The sequence below is a fragment of the Clinocottus analis genome, unplaced genomic scaffold (assembly GCF_023055335.1).
Source record: "Clinocottus analis isolate CAN_PGR_092001 unplaced genomic scaffold, fCliAna1.0.p SCAF_6, whole genome shotgun sequence".
NCBI classification, from domain to species: Eukaryota; Metazoa; Chordata; class Actinopteri; order Perciformes; family Cottidae; genus Clinocottus; species Clinocottus analis.
The window spans coordinates 13,939,492-13,966,912 of NW_027176218.1; the positions used below are offsets into that span (position 1 = coordinate 13,939,492).

Genomic DNA, 27,421 nt, shown 5'->3' on the forward strand with positions numbered 1-27,421 from the left:
TCTGTAGCATTATAATACCAAATCTTGTCTGGGATTTACAGCTTATACTCAGAGGAGTTTCAGAGTTAGCTTAAGTATTTAGGACTGGGGATATGTTGGCCCAAAACACTTTGAAGACTATTACAGCAGTGGAAATGGGGGAAAGAGTATGGTTCCTGCATGCTTTTTTTTGTCTCTATTCTCAACAAATACTCCCCTGTGGTATTAAAACCTGGGCACAAACATGCAATGGAAATAAGTGTACATGAAGACTATGTCACGATGCAATTTTCTTCTGCATTTGTTTTTGCAGGTGAGGAGGATTACAGTGTAATACTTGAAGGGCGAGTACATCTCTGAAATAGCTCTTCTGACAGCATCTTGAAATGCGAAGGGGAACTAATGCACAGCAACAGTATGAGCCCGACTGACAAAACAAGGCCCACAGTCACCTATAGACAACTTTAGATAAACTGTCTCTCGTGTTCAATATCAGCAATCCATTACTCATTTGTTCAACCACAACAAGGATCACTGTTTCGTCTACGATAAATTAGGATGGGGCTTTCATAATTACTCTTCTTAATGGGGAAAAGGGAGATGGGCGTTCTTTCTGCCTTTGCAGAGCCTTCTAAACACCTGGGTCCTGCTGAGTAGAGCAGAGCCTTTGATCTGGGCTCCAGAGAGCCTTTCTTTTTCAGGAGAATTATGGATTAGCATCAAAATAAACAGGAGAAGCCATTTGGATGGCTAAGTGTGCTTTATATGGAAAGTCTAGCGGGGAGAGAGACAGACAAAAATAAAACAAATTTAAATAATTGTTTAACTGTTTAACAGAATTGCGATAACGGGTGACAACGTGAGCAGTGAAGTTCTCTATTTATCCAACACATGGGTCACAATAGGGAAGCTGTATTTTTTCGATTTGGTACTATCCTCAGTCAAGGAGACATCAGAGACACACACAAAAGCTATCCCAAAATATCCTTGTTCTTAATAAAAGAAATGTAAATCTGCTGCAGAAGGAATAATTATATTAAGACTCGCCTTCACAGTTGTGTCACAAAAAAATAATGAATCTTATGAGATTACCTTTGAAAATTCAAATATGATTACTACATTCAGACACTAAAGCATCATTGAAGTATGTATCTAGAAGCTACATTAGGCAACAGTAAAGCCAACTAGCATTTAATATATAGATTACATTAGGTAAAACTATCTTACAAAACCAAAAGTCTTTCCCAGATCCCAGAGAAATCACATAAGCCCTGAGCAAGACCTTTAACGTACAGAAAGGGTCCCAGAAAGCAATTTCTTCTTTGATATCATAAACATCACTACTCCTGTGTGCCATCTGCTGTAATATGTACTTTTTACTCTCATTTATATTTACATTTAAGGAAATGGTATCCAGTGTTTCCCCTATAGGTTTACAGCTTCAGGGCGTGGGGGAGACACGGACAATGACACAGTTATGACATAGTTATGTCCGTGTACTTTGTAATGTATGAAGCCAGCAGCTCCTTGTTGGAACAAGACACGAGCACTTTGGCTTGTTTCACTTGGAGCAGGAGAGCTGCTCCGGGTTCAGAGAGCTGCTCCGGTGATCAATAAAATACGTAAAATACGGCCATTTAGTTTGTTTAATAACAGAACAAGGTGTAGACCTGTTCTATAGGAAAGAGAACCTTAAATGACGTATTGTGATCTGCCGCAGGGGGGCAGGGGTTTTCTTCAGGGGGGTGCCCCGCCCCCCTAATCTAATGGTAGGGGAAACACTGGTATCACATGTTAGGAAAAACACCATGTTATAAGGTCTAAAATTGTTTTTTTTGTTGCATGTTTGCAGAATTGTGAGATGATAACAAATATGACAAATATACCAATACTTATAAATCATGTTTGACATTGATGTCTCTGTTATAATGCAATGTGTTGTAGCCTGTATGATAGGATACGGTTGTAGAAGAAGCTTTTCATGCTCTGATAAGAACCAATCAGACATCAATCAGATCCCTCCAAAGCCTGGGTGATCTACTGCCTACATGGGAGAGTAAATCAAACCTAAGATAGAGCAGCAGCGTAAAGATGCTCAGTATATTCATATGCAAATTGTTTAACGCTGCAGTCTTTAGACAATGAAACAGACAGCACAATTAACAAATTGGATTAACATCAGACTGTTCCTGGATTTCATGCATAACCATGGGACTTCTCTCAAAACTGTTCAGTAATGCGGTATTACAATTGTGCAAAACATTTTTTTCTCAAGCTTTGCTGCATGATAGAGCTATGTGTATTACTTAACAAAGGCAACACATAGTGTTGCAGACCATGTTTTTAGTCTGACTGTTAAAAAGAAACATGACAAAAGATTTGAACTAAAACTATTAAAGTGCAAATTGAATCAGGTAGAGACGACATGTTTTGCTCAGTCTTTAATTTCATTCTCATCATTATGATATAATGTAGCTGGTTGCAAAAACATTCTTCAATGCACATTTTGCACTTGGCGTAATCTGACTATGTTGTGGCATTAACCAGACAATTTGGCCTGATCCTTGTTTTTGTAAAAAATTGGATGGACAATTGGATTGTCCCAGTCATTTTCATTGTGAACATGATAATTTGTTCCTGCTCTGTCAGCAAGACATCCAATAAGATATCAAAGACATTCTCTTTATACAACAAAACTGTTTTACTGTGAAAAAAATGTCAGCTCACATCACTAGCATAAGGCAGAAATACATACTTCGGTGTAAAATCACACCCTTAAATTTAATTTATATTGCTTCTGTTACAAAAAATACCAGTAAATACATTTTCATTTATGTAATCATCTTGTGAGTAACTCAAGATATTGCTTATATTATTTTTTAAATCCTAATTTTTTATTTTTGAAAACTTAATAATATGAATTTTGAAAACTCAAATTATTTGATGATAATAATTTTAAATTATTTAATTATTAAAAACGTAATATATATATATACATTTTTAATTAAAGTTTTTAATTTTGTTTAATAACTCAATTTTTTTTTATTTTTTAAAAATTAATATTTTTTTAGCCTAACTGTAACTTAAAATAAAATACTTTTTGCAGTAGTTCGACAAGTGATTCAACAGCTGTGCAAACATGTCATTTAATATGCTCCAGTGTTTGCCCATAATAATGAGTACTTGTGGGGCTGCTGGTCGCCAGCTTTTACATGTTGGTCACTGGAACACGTTTTTTCTCTGTGTGCATGTTCTGAACGGAGCTTCTGCGAGGCTCTGTGTGCCCGTGGAGTCTATCAGGCATCGGTAATCCTGTCAGGGTGTACACACAGGATTAGCCCCAATAAGACGCAAGATGGTGCCGAGACTGGATGTGTAAGCACCAGTATATTTACTCTTGCTCTGTGCCACTCACACACATGCACCTTAAGCACCTATAAAATACTAGTGCATTTATTAGTTCAATCTGCACATTTTCAGGTCCTCCCTTTTTTTTTTTTTTTTTACAGTCAATGACAAACCTGAGCTTTGGGAGGCTCTAATTCTCTTGTTAAGCTGCAGTTGAATTTTGTGTGTGTGTCTGTGTGTGTCACCCAGAGAATTTCCCAAACACAGTCATTCAGTGTCAAAATGAATAAAGGAATAGTTCAACACTTTTGGAAGAGGCCATGAACATACATATAGATGTATGTATGTATGTATGTGTGTATGTATATGTACATATATATGTGTGTGTGTGTGTCTATATATTTGTGTATAACATAACTTAGGTCAGGTATGTTATGTATTGTATGTAAATTGTGAATTCACTGAAGTAAGATCATTTCGGTTCCCCCACTGCCCCACAGTCAAGCTGCCACTCATGTTTGTATGTATGAACATGCTTTAAATAAGATATAACTCAGGTTAACTGTACAGAGAGGCCATGAACGTGTGTGTGTGTGTGTCTGTGTGTGTGTGTGTGTCTGTCTGTGTGTGTGTGTGTGTACAAGGGAACGTATATCTTCTCAGGTTCTGTTTGAATTAAACTTTCATGAAGCATTTATGAATATCATCCACTCCCCAGAGACCACCAGAATAACACAAGAAATCTAAAGTTATTATCACCAGACGGCACCCGAGGGGCTCCAGCAGTCACCTTCACCAGACAACTGTACTAAATCTGTATTGTTTTAAAGCCTGTGCAACTGCTCAGCATGGTAGTGGGGAAATATTTCACAAAGTTTTCTAGCTGTGTGTTACCATTCTATTGTTTATGTTCAATATTCAGGGATCAGAGCAGCAAGTTTCAAACAAAAATGTAATTAAAAACGGCAAACATTGACAAGAAAAAAATATCGAGGTGCAAAAAAACGTTAAAACGGCCACTATCTGAATTTCATAAGTATTGTTATGGAACGGTTCTGAAAGACACATCCACATTTTCTTTCATGTTCTGTTTTATTTTAGGAACATAAAGCTGATATTGTACTTAGTCCTCATGTGAGAAATGTTTATTTTGCTAATGACAAAAGGTTATCAGATAATCCTAAAGATTGCTGTTTTAGATGTCTTCTCTGAAAGTGAGCAAGACAAAGGTCCTGAAAGACACATATACACATCTCCTTTTATGCTCTTTTATGAACATCAATAAATAGTCAAATTGAAGTCACAGTATTGAGATGAACAATTTGAATCTTTTAATCTCGTATTTTTTTTATTTCAGCAAAACCAACACTAAAAACCAACCGTTATTCCGAACACACTGAGTTACCATAGTTACACACTAATGTGTTTAAGAGACCATGCCAAACAGTCACTGTGTCAAAGTCAAGGGAAAACTACACAGCAGGCACATAACATAGCTGCAGATGGTGAATTATGTCCGTATAGATTGCTGGGTAGGCGGACGTCTGGAATACGCCGCTTAGCCTTCTGCTCCTGCGACCAGGCCCTGGATGAGCGGATCAGAATGGATGGATGTCCATATATTATATAGTCTGTTCCAATATAAGATCGTTTTGCACTCAGCAGCTCAAAACACAGTTTTACGACGGTGTCTGTGGTGTGATGAGAGAGATTAAAATGATAAAATAAGAGTTTTTTTTCCCCCCAAATTTAAGATTTTATAATCTCAGAGTAATTTAGTTTTGAACTGTAAAATGTCTCCTAGATGTACCTTTGTGAGATCATTTATAATTTCCCCCAAACTATAGTTTGCAAGGCAATGTAGATTTTTACCTAAAATTCTATCGATACATTTGCTCATAATTTTTGTTATGGAGCAGAATAGGTTTTACTAGTGGCACAATATGCTGTCTCTTTTCCTGTGCCATTACGTCCCCAGCAGAATCAATCATTGTAGAACTCTTTTTCCAACAAACACACTCTGATTGATGTCCGTATAACCCCAAATGAGCAAACTGTGCACTGAAACAGCACCAGACACAGATGTGGTTGCAGAGATGCATTTTCAAGCGTATCTAAAAAAAAAAAATACAAAATAGATTTGTTTTAATCTGCTGTTGGTCTAAATATTTCTCTTTTTACTAACATTGATTATGACTGTTGTCTTTTTCAGAGTTGTACAATAATGAAATCCATAAAACAATGCAACATAACAGCCTTTGAAAAGATTCGACACAGTGAAATATTATTATTTTAGCTTGTGAGTATTATTCTAGATCTGCCATGTACTGTATATTACATCTGATATCATCTGATGTAACTTGATTAGTTCTCAACTTTCTCTGAAATAATTCAATATATTCCCTTGTGAAAATAGACAGCTGAAATAAATCAAAAACAAATCAGTCACATCTGAAAAGTTGTATATAATCTCTGTGAAAGAGAGGTTAAGTGAATATGTTCAGCCGGGTTTTGCTGAAAAGCAATGAAAAATGGGCTTTTCTTGCAACATATTGTGTTCTCTTAAAAAGTGGGATACCAATGCAAAAGGGTGATGTTGTAATTCATTGTACTTTATTGTGAAATGTTTTAATAGGTTAAATAAAACAAGCAGTTGTGTACTTCTATGTATGAAATATAATAAAGGTGTTGCATATTTATTTCTCAAGTGCTTATTGCCCATAGTCATTCTATCACTTTAATTGTACACATAAACAGCTTTATATGCAATAATTTATGCAGCACCTTTGTATGCATTTGAAACACAGAGGATTTATTTTAAAGTATGTTTTTTTTAATGATGCAATGCATCATTCTTTATTCAGGAATCAAACTACGGTGAATGAATACTCAAATTAAAAAGACTCAGGTGTGTTTCTCAATCGCTAGCATCACTCCTCACAGATTAGTGACACGGACTTTCCAAGTAAGGTCAGAGACGAACTGGAGAGGCCTTTTAACCATGTTTCCATTTTCCAACAGCACCTCAAAGTCATCATCACGTACATCTCTTAAAGGTGCCCTGTAGAGTTTTCTTGTAAAGAACAAAAGTTTTTCATTCAGTGTTACTAGCGAAAGCCTATTGTGTGTATCCTTGACCTCAAGGAAAATACATTGCGTGCATTTTCTTCCTCATAAATCATTTACAAAGCAAGTTGTGAATCCTGCAATGTTTAAATGCATGTTTACGAACTAACAGACTTATTCTTTACTGCCTTTGCTGGCGTAGTGTTGCATATATTGTAGATCAGTGAATAGTGTTAAACCATTGGCAGGACTGCATTGTGTCAGCATTGTGTCAGCCACATACTTCCTTCTGTGCATTCACGAGATAAACAAAATGGAAACCCTTGGAGAAGAACTGTTTCATAGCGCTGCTCGAGGTCGAAAGACTCAGTTTATTATCAACTCAGATAAAAATCATAAAAAGGTGTAGCATAAAAATAATGAATTTAAGCAATAATTAGGAAATCTCTGACTATTTCTTCAGACGCAAAGTGCAATGACTGAAAGGACGTTAACACAAGGCAATAAACAGGCTGTGTTTAGACGGTGGCTTCTTGGAAGTAAGCAAAGCCATTTATTTGGTATGATCTATTTACTCAGAGGAAGAGAGAAATGTGGGGTGAGAATATGAGCTCCGACTCGACAGCCAAGAGATCAAGTGGATGGACCAAACTCAATTGAGATTGGCCCAAGAAATGCCAAACCCAACATACATACATACATGTGGCACAAGAGTGGCTTCCTGAGTGGCAGATTATTAAGAATAGCTAGCAACTCACAAAGAGGTCCAAGAAATTATTGTGTATGTAGATGTGAAAGTTTGTTCTAAAAGAAATCCTCATAAAATGGTCGGAAAAACTGTTGTTGAGTGTCTGGAGTTGAAGGTGTTCACATTCCAATTCATGTCCTTTGGCGTTTTCAGTGGGTTTATCTCTGACACTTTTTTTTGAAAATTATTTGAAATTTACTTCTTGGGCTTTCTGATTGATGCTTGATTAAAAAGGTTTTGTGTAGAGAGAGGTGAGAAAAAAAATACATAAAAGAATAAGACCGGATAATTCCTTAAGAGTGAAAAATGTTAAATTGTGGCATGTATTAATATATAAATGAATAGTTTCCAAAAATGTAATCTTTTATTTGTATTTTTGCAGTTGCAATATAAAAACCCAAACTACGTGCACTGCATGAATTATGCAGAGAGCAACGATATGAATATTTTTAGGTTGGGCTGACTCAAATAACACAGACACTGGTAACATACTGTGCGTAAAATGCTTCTCACGTCTGCCCTAAATTCAGGTCTGTAAAAAGGATAGGATACTGAGGAACAACCAAAAAGATGTTCACTATAATTTTGTTATGACAGATGTACACAAATGTTGATGATTTGCCATATTTCTATATCTTATTTAGAGTACCTTAAATATCTTGTTTAACACAGATGATGGTAGACCCACCAGTAAAAATGTACTTTAATAAATCTTTCAAAACCTTGAGAAATTATATTTGTAAACTATACTATCCAGACTTTTGTGCATTAATATATTACATTTTAATACTACTAATTCAACATGACATCTTAGTCAGTACTGCTCTTAAAGAGCCAAATTACACCCTTAATTTAAACAGCCATTGAAACTGCAGTAAAGGATCAATGTCAGGACCAATTCATCCATCTTCTAAGTATTACCTTAAGATGTTCTGTGTGCAGCATCATACCAGTATCCAATCAAATCTAATTAACACTGGTGGTCCCCTCCAGAAAACTGCATTGTGGAGGGATTACACAGCTATTTGTGTTAGTCTGATTAATGGCCGCAGTAATTAATGCTGAAGGGGTCTGTCTGACTGCCTCAGTGTCGAGGAGCATACAGCAACAAGCCAGCTGCACCGAACAGAGCTAACACTCACACACACATGCACACACAATCCAGAACAAACACACACCAAACACCTGGATCCTCTCACATGCACATATGTTGCACGTAATATGAGGCTTTTTTTTTATTGTGCCGCTGATACTTATGAACAATTAATATACTTTAATTTATGCAAAAGTCTGTTCCAAATGCGTTGACTTTGTAGACATATAAACAAATCTAAAAGTTGGATCCACAAATTAAAGGAGATTATTCTTATTTTCTTATTTATGGTTTTTTTTTCTCTCCCATTTTTCCCATTATTTCATTTCAAACAATGCTTTTGAGTGTTGAATTTACTCATGCACACTCATACAGCATGCACTCAGTCAGAGAGACAGACACAGAGTGGAGGAGGCACTCTGAGGGAAATAGGATAACAGATGTGGAATGACGGTTGCGGAACTGAGCTAAACTGAGAACCTCATCTGTCTGAATCAGCAGCTCGTTATTGACTTTTCTGTCTCATATGGTCAAGAGTGAACACTTTGTGTCACACGCGTGTCTCATCCAAAAGGTAAGAACATTAATATTTGAATATATATTTGAATATATTATATTATAATATTTTAATATATATTCAAGAGAGTGACAGCAAGTTATATATCATGTGACCCTAAATTTAAAATAAATGATTATTGAAAAAAAAGAATTTAAGAATGTGAAGACATGCATCAAACTAGCATACAACTAACTAACTAATCATTCATTTATGTTATTTTTACTGTCACAACTAAACAATTCAGGAAACAGGAAAATCCGCAACAGACACACTAGAGATTTGTCAAGCAGACGTACTGTAATGTATAATTGAAGTATACCAATCCAAATAATTCATAAAGGAATCTACTTGCAGCATCCGCTTTCAGAGATAACAATCCTGAGCATCTTCAGCAAATAATTATTGCAGGTGGTTGAAGGCCTTAAGACTAATCTCCAGGATGTGACATGCACATTTGAATGCACTTCCTTTGCTTCACTCAGTGTGCATCTATCAGTCTAATTCAACATCAAAAGTTTTTTATCGTGCAATATTATCTCATATTTCAAAGGCTGTGGTTGATATGGCATGACTTCAGCCTGATAAGAGCACAAACACCTGCTTGCTCTGCAGGCGTGCTGCTTGGAGAGCCCTTTATATTGCCTTTGGATTGCTTTGCTGAAATATGAGGTTTAATCTCCCTGTTTTTCACCTGCCCTTCAAAATCCTGTATGTCTTTTTCTTCTGGTACTGATGTGTAGTAATTTTCAGTAAATTCACAAAGGACTTTGAAAAGCCTTGCAAACATGTTGTAGCAAGTGCTTTGACTTCATGTAAATTTTTAATTTGTCCTTTTGTCCTTTCATTTTTCTATTACGCAAGTCTTTGAATGAATGCTTTTGTGCATACATGGCTGACTTCTTAAATGGTACAAACTACTATTACTGTATTCTGTTTAACTTTGAATGTTAACCACCACCACAGAGAAATTCACAATTCATGAGGTGCAAATAGTCAATTCTCAGTATTCTCTGAAGGCCTTGAATGCTCATGAATGATGAATACAAAACTGTTTCAAAACTACAATGTCCATTAATGTAGTACATGTCTTTTGAACTGATGGAACATGTCATACATACAATGCTTTTGTAGTATTTTGTAATTGCACATTTCAACTAAGGAAAAGATGTATTGGCACATTTTGTCATTTTTGTAGCCATACATAGGGAAAGTGATTGCTGAATGACAATAAGGGCTTCATAAGACAAGACTACAATAAACGACAATCAAACTATTTAATTATTGAACATTTCGGAATCTAAATTAATTAAAAGAGGCAAAAATACAGCCATACATGTGTCTCGTAGTTTTCTAGCTACACACAAAGTGTGCATTTGATAACAGGTTGGGATAAAAAAAAAATAATAATAATAGTAATGGTTCACTGTAAGACTAGGGGTTGGCAATAATCATGACAAATCACTTTCATACATATATATCAGTCAAGAAATGGTTATTGTACATCCATGCATATTTGCATCCAGTCAACAAAATATGAAACCAAAGCAGGTTAGCAAAGAAATGATCAACTCACTGTTCAAAACTTTAGATGTTATGGTTGTCATTGATAGTCCAAATATATCATCTGATCCTTCCACTTCACGGACCTACAAAAACACAGGAAAAAATACAAGTCTCATATTTGTGAAGGAGTGAATTAGTTGGATCCAATATGTCCTTGGTTATAATGCCCCAGAATCTTACATCTTACAAACATAACATTTTTCACAGAATGTAATTTAATCAGTAATGTTTACAGAGAAGGCTTATACCTACTGAAATATAAATAAATGGACATTTTATAGAATGATATTATAGATATGCAATATATGTTATTGACAAGTAGATATGTAACTCAGATATGTACATCATCTCCACTCTAGAAGGGTAGGATACATTTTAGCTGTAGACCATGCAATAACTATACTGTTATTCCCTTTGTGAACGGATGAAGTTTACACTTAAACATACCATCATGTGTGGAGAAAAGCTGAAAAAGCATCATAGCAAATCCATGTCTAACATATTTATAGAGCGAAGATGTCACAACACAACAAGACACTTCTTACAGCCAAAGTGGTTTTATACAATTGAAATCTAATGGACATTAGGCGTACTGTGGCGACATTAAGCATGGATGCAATCAAGGCAGTGATAGTTTTGTCGTTGGTCTGGCAGTAATAATTATGTTTAAAGACATGCAGTGGAGACTATCATCGCCCCAGGCCTTTGAGAACAGCCTATATTTTGTTTCACTTAATTACCAGCTCAGTTGCCAATCTACCGTAATTATTAAGGCTGTCTAGTTTTTACAGGGACCTCAGAATACAAATAAACTGGCAATAGTCACCATGCGGCAATCAGATCCCTGCATCCCTGATCCCACACAAACTCTATCCAAAAACAGAGACACACAAGGAATCACAACACATAAACAGTGTGTGTAGAAATGTGTTCTTACTAGTGCATGCATAGGGCTTAATGATGAGATAGCACAAAGCAGAGAGCGAATCTGTTCAGTTTGACATGTTTTATTAGTCCTGCATGATGCAACCATTGCTAAATGTCATGTAAATGCTCCAATGAATTTCAATTTACCATCAAGCCACTAATCCCCAATTTGTACTTTGAGTTGATAAAGTGAAATTCAGGGATGACAAAAACTGTCTCGGCATGCGACAGTTTGCAGAGAGTAATATTACCCAACCATGAATGCAGAATGTCACCATGAAAAAGTAATTTGTCAGCTGTATCAAGACTGTGAGTAATTAATGTAGAAACAGCAGCATTGTGATTAGCCTTGCTGAACAAGTACACGATAAGAAGTGTCTGTGGTGATTCAACTTTCAAAGCAGTTCAGGGAGCAAAGGTTACTATCTTGCAACCCTATTTCAATAAGCACAGACAAAGCTTATATGGGCAATATCCTCCTAACCATGAGCACATTCCCACTGCTTATGTGTAGCTGGCCAATCAAGATGTGCCTACCTGAATACGAGAAAACTCTACAGTATATCAAGCAGAACAAATCATTCTACACCCACTTCAGCGGGCTGCTTAAGAAGTGAGCCGTTGGTAGAAGGCTCCACCTTTACCTATTGAAGTAGGGTTAACACATTATTCATTTCGATCCAACTTGCAGGCAGTAGCACCATGCACAGCACCTTATTCGGATCATCAAGATCCATGGAGACATAATAGTGTATTCAGTGCGGTGGCAGAAGGTCATCAACACAACCACCAACACACGCACACCCTTTTCACTAGGTGTGTATCGGGTGTTGACATGTGACTCACTGGTTAGCATGCCTGATTTCAAATCAGAGGATCGATGGTTCAAGCCCTGCTACCCCTTGTCGTTGTGTCCGTGAGCGAGACACTTAACCTCGTAGCTATGTGTGTATACAGCAAAAATGTAAGTTGCTTTGGATAAAAGCATCAGCTCCAAGAAATGTGATGAGTGCATGGCTCCCGTTTCCCCAGTGGGTGTGCTCGTGATTGGAGTAAAACACTAATCCTAAAGCGTGTAAATTAGAAACACATTTGCATCTCCGATAGTTGATCACACCTTTAGGTTTTTTGAGGTATTAAATGGCAGATACTGTCAATAATAGGAAATAGGCACATCAAATGCTAAAATACAAAACATGTAAATATGTTTGGCAAATAATGTTTAACATTCCCCATCTTATTTCAGCATGTTAGCATGTTAACATATACTAATTAGAACAAGGACAGGCATGAGGGCAGCCGAGGCTGATGGGAACGTTATACGTGTTTTAGTTATTTCTTCACCAAGTATTGGAAAAAAAGATTTATTTATATGATATCAAATGTCATGCCAATCAATCCAATAAGAGCAACTTCAGTTTCTACCTCATGGGTGGACCAACTAGCAGAGGGACATCCCAAGATTCACACTGATAGAATGTGGAAGCATGCAGCAATTCCTGTATAAGTCAACATTGTAGACAATATAGAAGGACATGATAAGTAACTAGGAAACATATGTGAAAAAAAAAACTGAATAACTAAATAATTTATCTGGGAAATGACAACTTTCATTGTGATTAGTTTCTGATTAACTCTTCAATGTCGACTAGTTTGAGTTTATCACACCAGTGATAAGTTACATGTGGAACTATAATGGCATGCTGATGGATCAGCAATTAAATATAACATAAAGGACTGATGAAAGTATCTTTTTAGGTTCAGAAAGTAAATATATCAGCAGGTTAACTTAAGGTCAGAAGTCTTAGTGCTGGCATTTGACTCATTTCACTGTCTTTCATTAGACCCGACAACCACTGCCATAAAATCAGTGCCAGCTGGCCGCTGCCTGCTTACCTGGCTGTTCATTTAACTGTCATTTGATACCAGATACTAAATGAGTGCAATGAGATGAATTTCAGTAACAGCAATTAGAGGTACAATTAGTCCATTTAGCGAATTATATTTCTGGTGTGGCTAAATGTGAGTGGTCGTTATATGAAGCTTGTTTGTAGAAATACTGTAGACACACAACAGAGAATATTTTTTTTATTTGCATTAGTACTGGAAATTAAAAAGTATAGATTCATTTTAAAATGTTCATTATTTGTCTAGAGTCTAGAGTGTGACGTCAGTGTAATAATTCATAGAATAGGCAATAGATAGGTATAACTAGAGCTATAAACTAATGTTTGTCTTTGTTTTAAACTTCTTACTGTGGGTATTATGTAAGGCAGAGGCAGCTGTGGATACAGAAGTAGAGATGTCTGGGACAAACATGGATGGTTGTGGCATGCATGTAATAGGAAATAACGAAACCAAGTGTAAAAGTTCTAAAAAAAAAAATCCAATGACTTATGAAGGTTGAAGTCATTGTATGGTAGGGATTCATATTGGAAGGAAAGCCTTGGGGTGGAAGCAACAGACTGGGCCACAACTGCAATCTCACCAGGTGTGTCTGAATGTGTATTCTCGGTGCAAAGATTCACACTGTGTCGCTCATAGAACTAGGGTTGCAGTGTTGAACTTTTCTTTCTATTTAATTTGCTGTTACACAAACGAGACGTGCCAACTCACGAGCAAGTTGCCATGCGAGTAACAAAAACAAAAGCGTATGAACTCGAACAGCACATAACATGTTAGGCTATGAACCAGAAGACAAATTATGGCGGAATAGAGGACAGGTAGTTAACGTTAGTGTGACAGGTATTTTTAGAGACAATGTGCACATGAACATCCATCACTGATTCTCACTCTGGGAATGGTGGGAGACATTGTGGTGGAGAGAATGGAGATGGAAGGAAAAAGGGTTATTTTCTGTCAAAGGCATGTGCTCTTCCAAAAATGAATTTCATCTCATATACATGCGTAAATCTCGTCATCCCCTAGCCCTCTCTTGGCGGGAAAAGACGTTTGGAAAGACAGCTTAGATAAATCAGTGTGTGGGGCCCGATGAAGCCTGTGTGGGCTGGGACAGAGATGGAGCCACTGCAAGCGGCCGCTGGCTTTAATAATGTGCAGTGAGCCAGTGGAGGCGTGTAAATCTGTAGCTGACATCTCATTCTCTGCAGCCTCAATTCTTCCAGAACCTCTGAGATAGCTCTGTCAAAGTCACCTCTGTGTACCCGTAGTAGGGTTCAAGTGTAACAATTTCCACGGTTAAGGAGATACAGTAACAGACTGGACAGATGGACAGAAATAATACATATGAAATGTTGGTCTACCACTACCACGGTAAATTTAATAAATTAAAAGCCATGTTTTAATTAAACGGTTAAGTATACCTAAAGAGGCAGTTAATCTAGTTGCATCTTGTCGGTGGAAACCACTACCAAACCAAAAACACCCTGTAAAAATGCTTTCCTCTGAAGGCAAACACACTCACTTGAATCAATGATAAAAAATGATGATGTACATTAGAAGGGATTGTCATCACTAGAGCCCCGAATCCTAATGAAGTCATTAATCAAGCTAAGAGGTCACATCTCTCCAATAAAAGCTATGTTTTAGTGATTGTTTGTTGAAGCTTTTGCAAAACATTCCAACCCTATGATCAATTAGGTCACACAGGCAAATGTCAAAGTCCCATTGCTGCAATTAACTATGAGAGATTTGTTTATAGATTGGAAAGTAATTAAAGGCTGGAGGTCATTGGTTTGTAAACAATGGGATGCAACATCACACATACTGTAGGATTATTATGGGAACAAATCTGGACCAGGAAAGAATGGCATTAACAGTGTTTATTATTTCAGCATTAGAAGCCATAAGACTCTTATACCAATCTCCATCCCTCCATCATTTATTACTGCTTGGGGAACTGCTTTTTCGGTTCAATGGAGGACTAGGGGCCATCCAAGCATCAACTGAGTGGGGCAGGGAAACCTTAGGAATGGGTTGGCAGTCTATTGCAGGGCTAGACAAACATATACACTCATATTTAAAATCTATGCTACTTAAAGTCTCCATTTCTTTCAATTTGCATGTTTTTTCGACAACTGATTATGTATTAATTGTACACCCCAACCATCGGCAGATTACAGTATTTAGCAGCTAACCCCACGAAGAGTGGCCGCAAATTGGGGAAACAAGGATATCCGAGTGCTTCTTACCTCCTGAGCAGAAGACGAGATCAACTGGCAGATGTTGCTAGTTTCATTTGATGATATTGGGGGAGGAGGTACTTTTAATATATCCAATTAATTCAAGCACTAGTTAAAGTGTGAACCAACAACCACTAGATAGTTGTGTAAGCACAGAAACATATGGTCTCTTCTTAACGTTTGTCCCGCTCCACAGCGGAGAAACAGCTGTTTGAATGTCAGGATCAAAGTTACTGAAGGCCAACAGATGATTATCAGCTTGAAATGTCTTGCAAGTTTCATTCACTGTTAACTTAACAAGGTATAATTTGGCAAGAGTTTTCAGCGAAGTTAAGTCTTTCACTTCCTTTAGATTCAACCAGCAAATTTACAGCGCCACTGCATCATTGCAACCCTACAGATCAGCTTGGTTGGGCGCAGAGCATTTAGCTTCCTCAGTTTTCTTTCTGTTTTTCTTGTTTGGTTCTTATTTGAAGACCTGCTGTAGTTTTGGGAACTTAAATGTCAAATATGAAATCGATCTTAAAGTGGTGAATACGAATGTGGAGATAATATGAACGATTGATGATGTAAATTATTCAACAATCAAAATAGCCAAGTGCTACTTTTGTGCTTCTGAATCTGCCTTTATATGAATATTTAAGAACACATATGTATTCAATTGTGTGAAAACAACATACTTATACCATCGTCACCTTTTATGAAACGAGTTGGTCAAATGGTGAATTGTATGCTTTGGAGAGAACATGATATGATATGTTGGTATACCATTCTTCCAGGGTAGGGGAGATAAACTGTAGATTAAATGCAAAAGCATTTATGTTCTCTATCTTCTCCCCAGCCTAAGCCCTCTCAGGACCACGTTATTGTGGTCTGCAGGGCACATGATTATGAGAAGGGCAAAGGGTTTGGACTTATCATGCTTGGGTATTTAATAAGCTATCATTTTTAAATTTGGGACCTTCAAAGTTATCCTCTCCCACCAGTTCATCTGATATGTTCAAAAAATAGATATATAGCACACCATTTAGGCTACAACTGCAATCCATTCTTATGTTGTATCTTCTGAAATCATTTAATTGGAAGCCATATGTCCTCTGGAAGAAATCAAAGTTTGGATGAACTATAGTGCTACAGGGAAGATAATTGTTTATTTGCTGAAGCTTTTGGGCTTCTCTTAAAAGACAGTGCTGGCCAGGTTGTTCAATACCTGTTCTCTTGAGGATACCCACCAAAATGAGCTCAACTCTCCATAGACTTCAACTTGAGACAGGGGGTGAGAGCTACATTCGGCTCCAGTGGACAAGCCTGCCCACAATTGAATTGGCCTTCGACACTGAACATTAGAAATAGGTTGTGATCTGTTTATTTCTTTTTTGGCATAACCTAGACAATTGTCAAGAAATACAATGCTGCCCGTGCTTTTGAGGAATGAGCAGATTGTGAGTATCATCAAAATAGCTAACAGTGATTATCTTTTTTTTAGACTGTATGTAACCAGACATTGTTCTTCATTTAATGCCCTGAGTCGTACATTACATTACATTACTGTCAGTTACTTAATTATTTAAATTCTCTTTGTAAATGGTTGCATCCCTTTGTATAAAATGGTTATCCTATGTAATTTATATATGATTGAGTATAAGTACTCTCTCCTCTTTAATAAATCATATTCTAGGTAACTGTAAAAATGTCCATCAGTCCTTGACAGTATTGGTATGTTAACTTTGAGACTGACCATGTTATAGTAAACCATCTTTGGCCTTTTTTTATTTGTAACTGTTGCTGTACAATGGGTGAGCTTCCTGGCCGCCGTTCCTTGTGTGTGATACAACTAAGTTGATTAAATGTCCTATTATCCAGCTTAAATCACTCCGATGATTGACGTCAGGCTATCTCGGCTTCTTAAATGCTGATCCGCACTCAAATAGTCTCATTAATTCAAACCAGACGTCAGTCATCAGGACAATTGCACGTGCCCGTGCCCCTTATAAAGGGATCAGCATCGAGCACAGAAACCATGATGTTCTCACGTTAGAACATGGCAAATAAACTCAAAGGAAGAGTCTCTTTTTTTCTCCGCTGACGAGCAGGACATCATCATAAACGCATATGGGAAATTCAAGAGCATGATTATGGCAAAATCTAAAGCTGCGTTCACATCACAACACTTTTGCTGTGAACGCATCTTAACACCACCACCGCTTCCGACATAAGCATGGCAAAATATCTAAGTTCAATCAAGTTAGAAGTTAAATGTGTCACCGTCGTGGGAATGTATCGGCTAATTTTAAGTGTTTCATCGGCCCAATCAATCAAATTTTATGGTAGCACTTTAGCACTTTGTTGGAATAATGCTTTATAAAATATTAATTCATTTTTTTAATTTGTGCTTTACTACTGCTAATCAGTGTGCACTTATTATGAAATGCTACCAATAATATTTATTTAAATGTGCCTGCTGGCAGTAGTTTACAAATTAATATATACTTATGAGGATATATGTACTGTATGTGCATATGTATTATGTACTAATTATGTGGATATACATGTACGTGTAGATCACCATATAACTAGGAGGTTAAATATGTGTATGGGCAGATTAGTATGTATGTGTTATTCATAATCAGGACTTCAATCAATTGAAGCAGTGAAAATAAATTGTGGGTAATTCTCTCGATTATTATAAGTCCACCTTAATAATTTTCTACAATAATGTTATGTATGGTGTACTAATAACACTGTCATATAATTATGAGTGCTTTCAACACATCCATAAGTTGCCTAAGCACTAAATAAACATTCCGAACAGCACGGCATGCAACGGCTTTTACAATGTTCCCCGCATCGCTGACACTGTACAAACATGTACCACTCGCAAAAAAGTGCAAGGCTGCATACAGTATGTGAGACTGTCTATGTATACAGTCTACGCATACAATCTATGCATACTGTCTATGCATACTGTCTATGCATACAGTCTATGCATACAGTCTATGCATACAGCATGTAAGATGGTCAACGCTCGGCTGCGGCGTGTGGTGTTCAATGTAGGGCTCGAGAATGTCTCGTAAATAAAGTATTCCTTGTCGACGGAATCGATAGCGCTCGCACAGGAAGTCATGATGATGTGAGAACGGATCTCGCCGATCTGGAAGAACTCTCTCCCTATAAAGACTAATCTAACTAATATCGCTCCGGGATTTGGATGTGTTCCTATGGTGATTTTGCCAAACTTGCTTCGTGGAACCGAAAAGCCTGACCTGTGTCATCTTATCCTGAAAATTGTCCGGCTAACTCAGTAAGCCGGGTACGAGGTATGAGGCCCTGGTCTCCTAAATAGTAAAAAAAACATGTGAGCCGGGTAAATTGCTGGTAGGTATGTGAATATGTCTCTTCACATATCCCGAATATATATGATGGAAAAAAAATGTTTTCTCCCTTCTTTACAATATTTTTTAGTTGTATTTTATTACATCAAGACAGCACCCGACACAAAGGAGATTATACAAATTTTACTTTTATGAAAAGATATGTTTGTGTTATGTATCCATTAAATTCAGTTTCCAAAGCTTCTTGCATTGTATTTGTGTAGAAAGCAGCACTAAGCTGATTTGGAAGGAACCACAAAGAAAGAGCTACATAAACATAATGTTCTGCCTGGGCACTAATTCCTCTTCAGATTTCACTTATTAAGCACCCTGTTGTGTTGTTAGGTGCACAATGAAGTGTGCAATTAAAGCACTGCTGTTGAACTGCCAACATCCTAAAATTGAGAGAGAAAAAGCAGAAAAACATGTTTGACGTGATTGTTTACTTCTTTCTTTAAAGGTTTAACTTTAACCTGTATTGTTTTTCTTTCAAATAACTGCAAGCCATCACTTTTACTGATTTTGTAATAATTACAAAATATATGACTAAAAACCAGGGATAGGATTGAGACAGAAAAACAAGAAGAACAAAAAGCTATTGACACACATGGGATTAATGCAAACGGCAAGAAGAAAAATGTAAGACGAGGTAATTGTGAAAGACAAATTACAAGGGAGACTGAGGATTAATAGCTGGGTGTTATGATTAAAAACAATTTCACTGTCACATCTTTTTTGTTCGAAGAATGAGCTTGTTGAAACAAATTTTCTGTCCGAGTAGCTATGAATCAGTGACGGGCCATGCATTTTCTGATATCATTTCCATAAATACTGTGTCATTAACGGACATGTAGTCCACATCAAGAAAAACAAACTCACAAAAAACAGTCACATTTAGTTCTAAAAAAAAATTACGAAACAATACAACGGTACTGAGCCAAATAAAACGTTGCTCACTTAAGCCATCACAAGGAACGATGACCGCACCACCACAAACCTCACTTTCTGGCAATTTGTGTGTGTGTGTCTCTCCCCGTTAAAACAGGAGTATAGCATCTCAGGAACGTGAAAGAGTGTTGAGCAGTGGCGACGTGGCCACGACAGCTGTTACAGTTGGAGGAGAAGAGAGACAAGGCAGGCATGCCAGGCCGGGAGCGCACACAACAGCTGACAATAATAAAAGCTATTTAGGAACCACAAATCCTAGCGCGTTGCCCTTTGTGCTGTCTGAGACTCGCGGGGTAAAAGAGGTTCGTTACAAACACCATAGACACATTAACACAACGCTACTGCAGATGTAAAAACACAACAAGCAGTTCACCCACTAGATGCTGTTCACTTAAAGAAAAGCCCAAAGTGTCCGCACAACAGTTGCAGTCAATATTAGGATTGTCACCGCTAAACATGTCCGTAATCCGTGAGAAAGGCGTCACCAGTAAATCCACCAGCAAGTCCGTTTCTCCTCCTCCTTCAGCCATTGAGTGTTAAAAAAATAACAATGTCTAAACTTCTCTTACTACTATTGAGTTCTGCTAGCAGTTTGCTAGCTTTCTGTTGAGAGAAGTCAAACTGGCCCACTGACCAAGTGCCAGTGCCAACATGCATGGCACTGTGAAAGAATATGCCCAGCATGTCAAACTAAAGATCTGATTGGTTGAAGTCCATGACAATCACGACAACGTCCCCATGTACTTTAATCTGCAAAGTCTACCTAGAAGGCCTCGGGCCGCTCTTCTTCAATAGAGGCATAGGAGGTGAAATCTGAAAAAACTGCACGCTGTACTGCACGCTGGAAGCAGAGCAACAGAGGAAGACAGGAGCTGTGCAATGAGAAAATAACCTAAGAGGGAAATATGAGTATAATACATGTAGGGTATTTGTGAAAAATAATTAAATTAACAAATTAACATTGTGATTCTGTTTAAGCCAGCAGGGAAGGCTTAGCTGGCCCTGACATGTGGTATATCACACCCTACTGCCTCATGAAGGAAGGCAGAGTTTATGGACTTTAAGCTCAAATAATTGCCTTTATGAGATACTGTTGATTGTGTTTGAAATTTCACTAATTTAATTTTAGTATATCATTTAGAACATTGTCATACAAGCCCGCAAATAAGTGTTTCAATTTAATTTGCCTTACAATTCAATGCACTTTTTATGATACAATTGATCTGCAGTGCAGCGAACCCATTTGAAAATAATTGTGTACACTTCTGCCACTTTGAGGAGGGTTATTACTTATTAAGGGCTACACAAATATCTTAGCATTGATTTTACACTTTAGAACTCTGTTGGGTTTCTATGAGCTTCTATTGTTTACTTTTTTTTAGACCGAATGCAATCATATAAAAGAAGTAGTTGGTATTCTTAATGCAGACAACACTTTTCAGAACACTTGCTGTGAAACTGAACTCTTAGTTTGTTTGTTTCCTGCATTGCAATCAGTACTGGAAGAGTGCCGTCATGGGTGTCCAAGAAAAGTAACAAAACTCCTGTTGTGACAGATAATCAATCAAGGCAGGTATATAATCCCATTTAAGTGAAGAAATAGGGTAAAATATGGGTGTCAAGGTTCTCTTTTAATATATTCTCATTGGTGGACAATCTTAAGGTTTTATGACAGAGAAATGCTTTATCAGTGACGTTAATGGTCACGGGTGAAATCTAGATTTCCTCTTAAGGGTTTTTATCCTTACTTTAAAAAACGGACTACAGCTTATAAACTCGTAAAAAAAATATAAGTGTGATTTAAAAGATACATTGTATTACACTGCTATGAACTTTTTTCGTGGTTTATGAAATATTTCTAACCGCTGAGCTGTCTGTTCTTTGTTTTACAATGTTTCCCAGACAAAGATGCACTCACAAACAAACGCAGAGACAGGTGAGAAGCATCGTATCCAAGTGGGAGGAAAGACTCATCTAATCCTGCTGTTGTTAGCTATTTGCGCTTATCGCAAATCACAGAGCAGAGATGGCAAACAAAGCCACAATTGTATGTTGATGCAAATGAAAGTCATTGCATTGCACGGCTCTTACTGCTATGCTGCACCTTGCTGAGGTCGGGTGTGTGTGCATAGTCTGTCGAGTGAATCTGTAAATGTCCGGTGTAACTGCAATACACAAGCTAGACGTTTTTGCAAATACCACCTCAATTATGAAAGACTGCCTCAACATAAGATGACTTTAATGTTAGACTTGGTATCCAGATGTTTGGGAATAAATCATTTCTGTAAAATGGCAGGTATTAATTATTTAAATCCTGGAGAAAAAAAACAACTAGAGAAATTATATTACTAATAAAAGACCTCCCACAAAGACATCCATTCCTCTCAATGTACTGTGGGCAGAAATAAATACCTTTACGCAATATTGAGGAGGATTAAGGAGTGATCCTGGGATGACACATGCTTTGGCAATCACAAGCAGTGAGCAATGGCTCATCTAAGAATGCTGATATGTTACACCTGTGTTAGTCTTCATTTGTGTAATTAGACAAGAGCTAAGCCGACAGTGAAGTATGTGGTTACCAAAGATGGAAGGATAAGATTGAAATTAATTATGCAATAACAGCACTTCACTCTGAAGCACAGAAAGTAGAGAGATATACATACATTAATAGTCCTACTTAAATACAAAGGACTTCATGAACATATTCATAAAGCAGGTGTATGTTGTTTTGTGACCTTTTATGTCACAACATATCAACCATATCAACCACTCATTCATGGATTCCCAGAAGCCCGAGGGTTTTTTTTCTTTTCCTTTCCATTCATGGGGTAGTTTTCATCCGTTATTAACCTTCCACACATCCGCAAGTCACGGAAGTACCGTACAATTTTACGGTAGTTCCGTGACTTGCACAGTTATGTTACTATTATAATTACAATGATGACGACACTTGGCAAAGCACTTAAAACTGCCTCTGTGGTAGTGCCGCCTACAAGGTAAGAACATTACCAGCAACTCAGAGTCAGACAAAGGTACAACTAAATATATGCCATGTTCAGAGAGATAATCACTGTTCATAAATGTACGTGTGGAGTTTGCACTTTCTACCCGTGGTTTTCCAGCTTCCTCCCACAGTCCAAAAATATGCAGCTTAAGTTAATTGTAGACATTTAAATTGCCCTTTGTTGTGAATATAAGCATGAATGAAACAGGCAACCTGTCCAGTTTATAACTGATGTTAGATCAGAACCACGCGAATTCTAATGAACACACACACACACACACACACACACACACACACACACACACACACACACACACACAAACACAAGTATGAAGTCCATTGCTTGAAATACATAATTTGCTAGTAAGTGGCACTTAAACCATGAATGAAGACACTCAACCAAGCAACACACATCTTATGTAGTACATATTGAAGTTAGAGAGTCACTGCTTCCACTGACAATTAGACAACCATAGACTTCTTTTAGTTTTTCATAATGGTGTCACTGCTGTCACTATGCCTTCCTTTTTTTGTATTTTCACACAAGTGGTGCGACCTATGTTGAATAAAAATCTCTGCGACATGTTTTGCTTGTTGGGTTGGAGGAGTGTGAGTGGCAAGAGCCAACACACATGCAATGGACGACATGCTGTTGTGTGTTTATGCGTGCCTCAATGGAATCAAGTATAGGACGACACTACTTGATGTCGCTATTATGGCTTAGAATAGATACCTTGCAATGGAGTATTTCAAGAGGTAAACAACCACATTCAAAGACATAAGAGGTAATAGTAAGCTGGTAATGAGATAGTCAGCACTGCAATGACTGGGACCATATCACACGGTTTTTTATCAAACGTATGGTACTGAGAATAATAAATTAGTATACAATTCTTATAACGTATGCATTATATATTACTATTATAATGTATTATTGATACAAAAACATTCTTCAAAACACCTGAAACCTCTCTCGCTGCAGCATAAACCCCTTTTATACTGTCCATCCATATTCTCAGTAAGGTTTACAAGAACGGCTAGATACACTCAGCTGTGTCTCATGTTCCACCTGAGTACAGGTGCCTTAAAAATATTGTGCTGTGTGCCTTTATCCCCGACCAGCTGTGGCTTATCCATCTCCAAGGACAATCTGTGTCTACTGCTCCACATAGTCCCCTCAAACATCTGCTGAGTTTGCACAGTAGTCCAAAAAAGAGCCAAGAGTGAAATGATTCATATATATTTTTAAGTTTCTTTTAGTTAAATCTTTATTTTTTCTTAAAGGTTGGAGTTTTGCAGCTGGTAAATGACACTGGAGGTAGAATTGCTGGTGGAAAGCTGTGAGTGGGCCAACACTAAATGCTTATACTTCTCTATGAGCCAAACCAGGATCACTCATAACAGCCTGAATTCCCTCCAAACTCTGGGCTAAAAGTGCATGCATTACCTAAGAGGAAACGACATGTTGGTCTTTGAGAATGTGGCGCAGCAGAGCTGCTTCGGGGAATAGATTGGAGCTTCAAGGTCCATTCTGTTCCACCGTGCTTCACATTTTTGTTGCTGTACATTTGCCCTCGTGGACAACGAGGGACAACTATTGAATGTATGTTCTCTTTTTAAAAAAGTCACAAATTAAGTATAAGTATATACTAGGGCTGGGCAAAGTTGAAAAAAATTGACTGATTAATCGCATGATTTTTCTGCAAAGTAAAAACTAGTGTATTGCACTTTTTTATTTTAAAGTAATGTTATCAGAACAATATAACATTTTTCTGAACAGGAACTGTTCAGTAGAAAGGGTCCCTGTAAAGGACAAACCACTCCTTCTTTGGTCCATGTTCAGTCTGTTGCTTACCTTAAAAATGTATATTAAAGACCAGCAACTGATTTACTTTATACAAAAGCAAAAGCCTGCCGGTAGACTGTCTGCCTGTGAGCAAAGCTGCTTGTTGCAGCACTCGCTGCTCGTTGACAACAGAAACTACAGAACAATATGTGCTTTCACATCAGGCTCAATTCATCAACACAGCCTGTCTGTGTGGCTAAGGAAGCGCACCTGCATGTGCGTACACACGTGCACGCACATGCACACACACCTACTTAAATCGCCCTCAAAGTAAAAGCAGTAATATTTCATTCATAGCTGCATCTTATTTATTTATTTTTTCATGTTTGATGGACCTCACGTGGGCAGAACTGGAAGAGCCGTAAGACGCCAGGTCTAAACTACGCTGTCTGGAGAGATTTAAAGCGATGAGCAAAAAATAAATAAATAAAACACGCAGTTAACGCATGACCAAATAGTTAACGCCCTTAAAGGATTGCCAGATTAACGTTGCGTTAACGCATTAATCTGCACAGCCCTAGTATATACTTACTTTACCATCAATCTGTAAAATACAGGTTGTGGTTATTAAAACATATTCCATAATGTGTGTTACGTATACAAGAATGCAAAAGTATTGAACTCTGTCTTGTGAAATATTCAAATATGTTCTGTCATAGGCAACTTTGCTTATTATAAGAAGCTGATGAAGAAACCTACAAGTGACATCATTATTAGTTTACCAGTGTTCCCTTATGTCCCTTGTGTGTGAACAATATAAAAGACCAGCAATTGGCATATCATATTATTGAACCATTTCAAATAAATGCAGTGTGTTTTGTACCTTTTCTCAGTGGACGTGTGTGTACAAATGTTTGGACTTGTTTGACTTCTACCTCGGGGAGAATTGCAGCTTGCAAGCCTATGGACAGGGTCCAGGTGCATTCCACCATGATAAATCAGACAGGAAGAGAATATAGTTAAACAAGTCACCAATTACAATGACCCAAGGCTGAAAATCCAAAAGAAAAATACCCTTTACCACAGCTAAATATTATTCAGTCTGTGACTAACTATACTGTGAATAAAGAGGATCTTTCTTAGAGTGATCTAGGGCTTTTTCAAACTCAAGCTTTCAAACATAAGTGTTTGCAGCAGTCTGGAGGGAGTGACGTACAGTTCTCACTTAATGCTATGCTCTCTTGGCCTCTCCAGGGAGCAGAGGGGAATATAGCCTGCCATTCACTGCCTCCATCAAAAGCCATTTGTCAACTTTTTTAGTGCACATCGGTACACAGAGCTGAGAGGGTCTAAGTCGCTGCCCCCTTGCCAAGTGTAGACACACTGCATTGAGTGGAAAATAGGCCTGAAATGTGCAGCGAAGCAGACACTGTCAATAGATATTTGTTGTTGATAAACTGAATGTTGGAGATATGTCATTACTAGTGGTGCTGAAGTTGTAGCTAATTATTAAATGACTGGATGAAATAATGTGTTTTTAACAAACATGATTAAGTTTTAGTCAGATTTTTTTCAATACAATTTGAAGAGTTGCCTATTCTCAGGGTCAGGCTGTTTATCAGCTCCAGACTGTATTTCAAACAGCTGCAGGCATCTTTGTATTATCTAAAGCCTGTTCTTAATGAAAACAAAATTCATAATCTTCACCAGGGTTTGCTCTCATATCTTATCCTAATATTATCCTAGATAATGTTGGTATTCACATCTTAGGAGAGAATCCAACAAAAAGAATATCGTCTCATAAGTTTTAGTATGTTGGTGGATGATTGAGAGTGCAAACTAATAACTTAGAAGGAAGCATATTTATTCCCAAAACCATAGTGGATACACTCAAGTGTAATCTCCTGAGCTGTTACTGCATGTCTTTCACTAATATGCCTTTTGCTCTACTAGATAGCAGCTCTACCAGGTGTCCAGAATTTGCCTTGCCTTGGTAAAACAGCTTCCTCTTGTTTTTCTCCCTTATCATGGTATAAAGTTGAGAACACACTGCAGCTAAATGATTTTGAGCTCTCTGATTCAAGGATCTAATGAGAAAAATATCTTACTGAAGAGTGCAATTGCTAAAACGAAACTGGATTCATCATATATGTGTTTTTCCTTTTTTTTCTGGTTGTAATCGGCTCGATTTTGAAATGTCCCTTGTGTATTTTTGTCACGCTGGCAATTTTATAATTTTGTAATCTTGCAATTGTGTTCCATCTTGGCCAAGTCACCCTTAAAAATATATGTTATTCTCAGGGGACCTTGCTTGTAAAAAAAATAAACTAGAAAGGTGCAATCAGCAGAGTGCATATCTCTACCAGCTGTGTCTGCAACAACCACTGCTATTGACTGAATGAAATAAATACATACAAATTCACGATTGGCTAACCCCCTGTCTAGACACCAACTGTCTGTAAAGCATCTTAAAACACTCTCATTCAGACTCAAAAACAAACAACGATAAATCCAGGAAATTGGCTCAAAGACTTCTTATAAGACACATTATTTAATTTTGCCAAGATCAAAATGAAACTCACCAAGCTGCCTGCTTCCGTAGCAGTAAGTAATTGCAGCGAGGTAGTTCCCTCAACTATGAGGGTTTAGCCAAACACACCAGCCCAAAACATTACCAGTGCAGCGACCGGGACGTATGCAGCAGTGTGTGTAATGGTGATTTAGTTAGTTGTGAACCAAACACACTGCAAACTCTTATCCCAGACTGTAGGTGCAGAATAGTGGTTGGCGATCAGAGATGAACTCAGCTGTGTTATCATTATACGTTAGATGGATTGCATGGTTCTCCTGATGAATAAAATCGATAAACTATTGTTAATACTTT

General features: G+C 37.5%; 1 protein-coding gene across 3 annotated transcripts in view; it reads right to left on the reverse strand.

The window, feature by feature from the left end:
- Positions 1 to 27,421, reverse strand: part of LOC137804304 (leucine-rich repeat-containing protein 4C-like) — a 138,323-nt gene that overhangs the window by 84,683 nt on the left and 26,219 nt on the right. For all 3 annotated transcript variants that reach the window (XM_068603456.1, XM_068603453.1, XM_068603457.1), the window contains exon 2: positions 10,367 to 10,439. The gene's annotated coding sequence lies outside the window, so the exon portion shown is untranslated. The remainder of the gene's footprint in view (positions 1 to 10,366; positions 10,440 to 27,421) is intronic.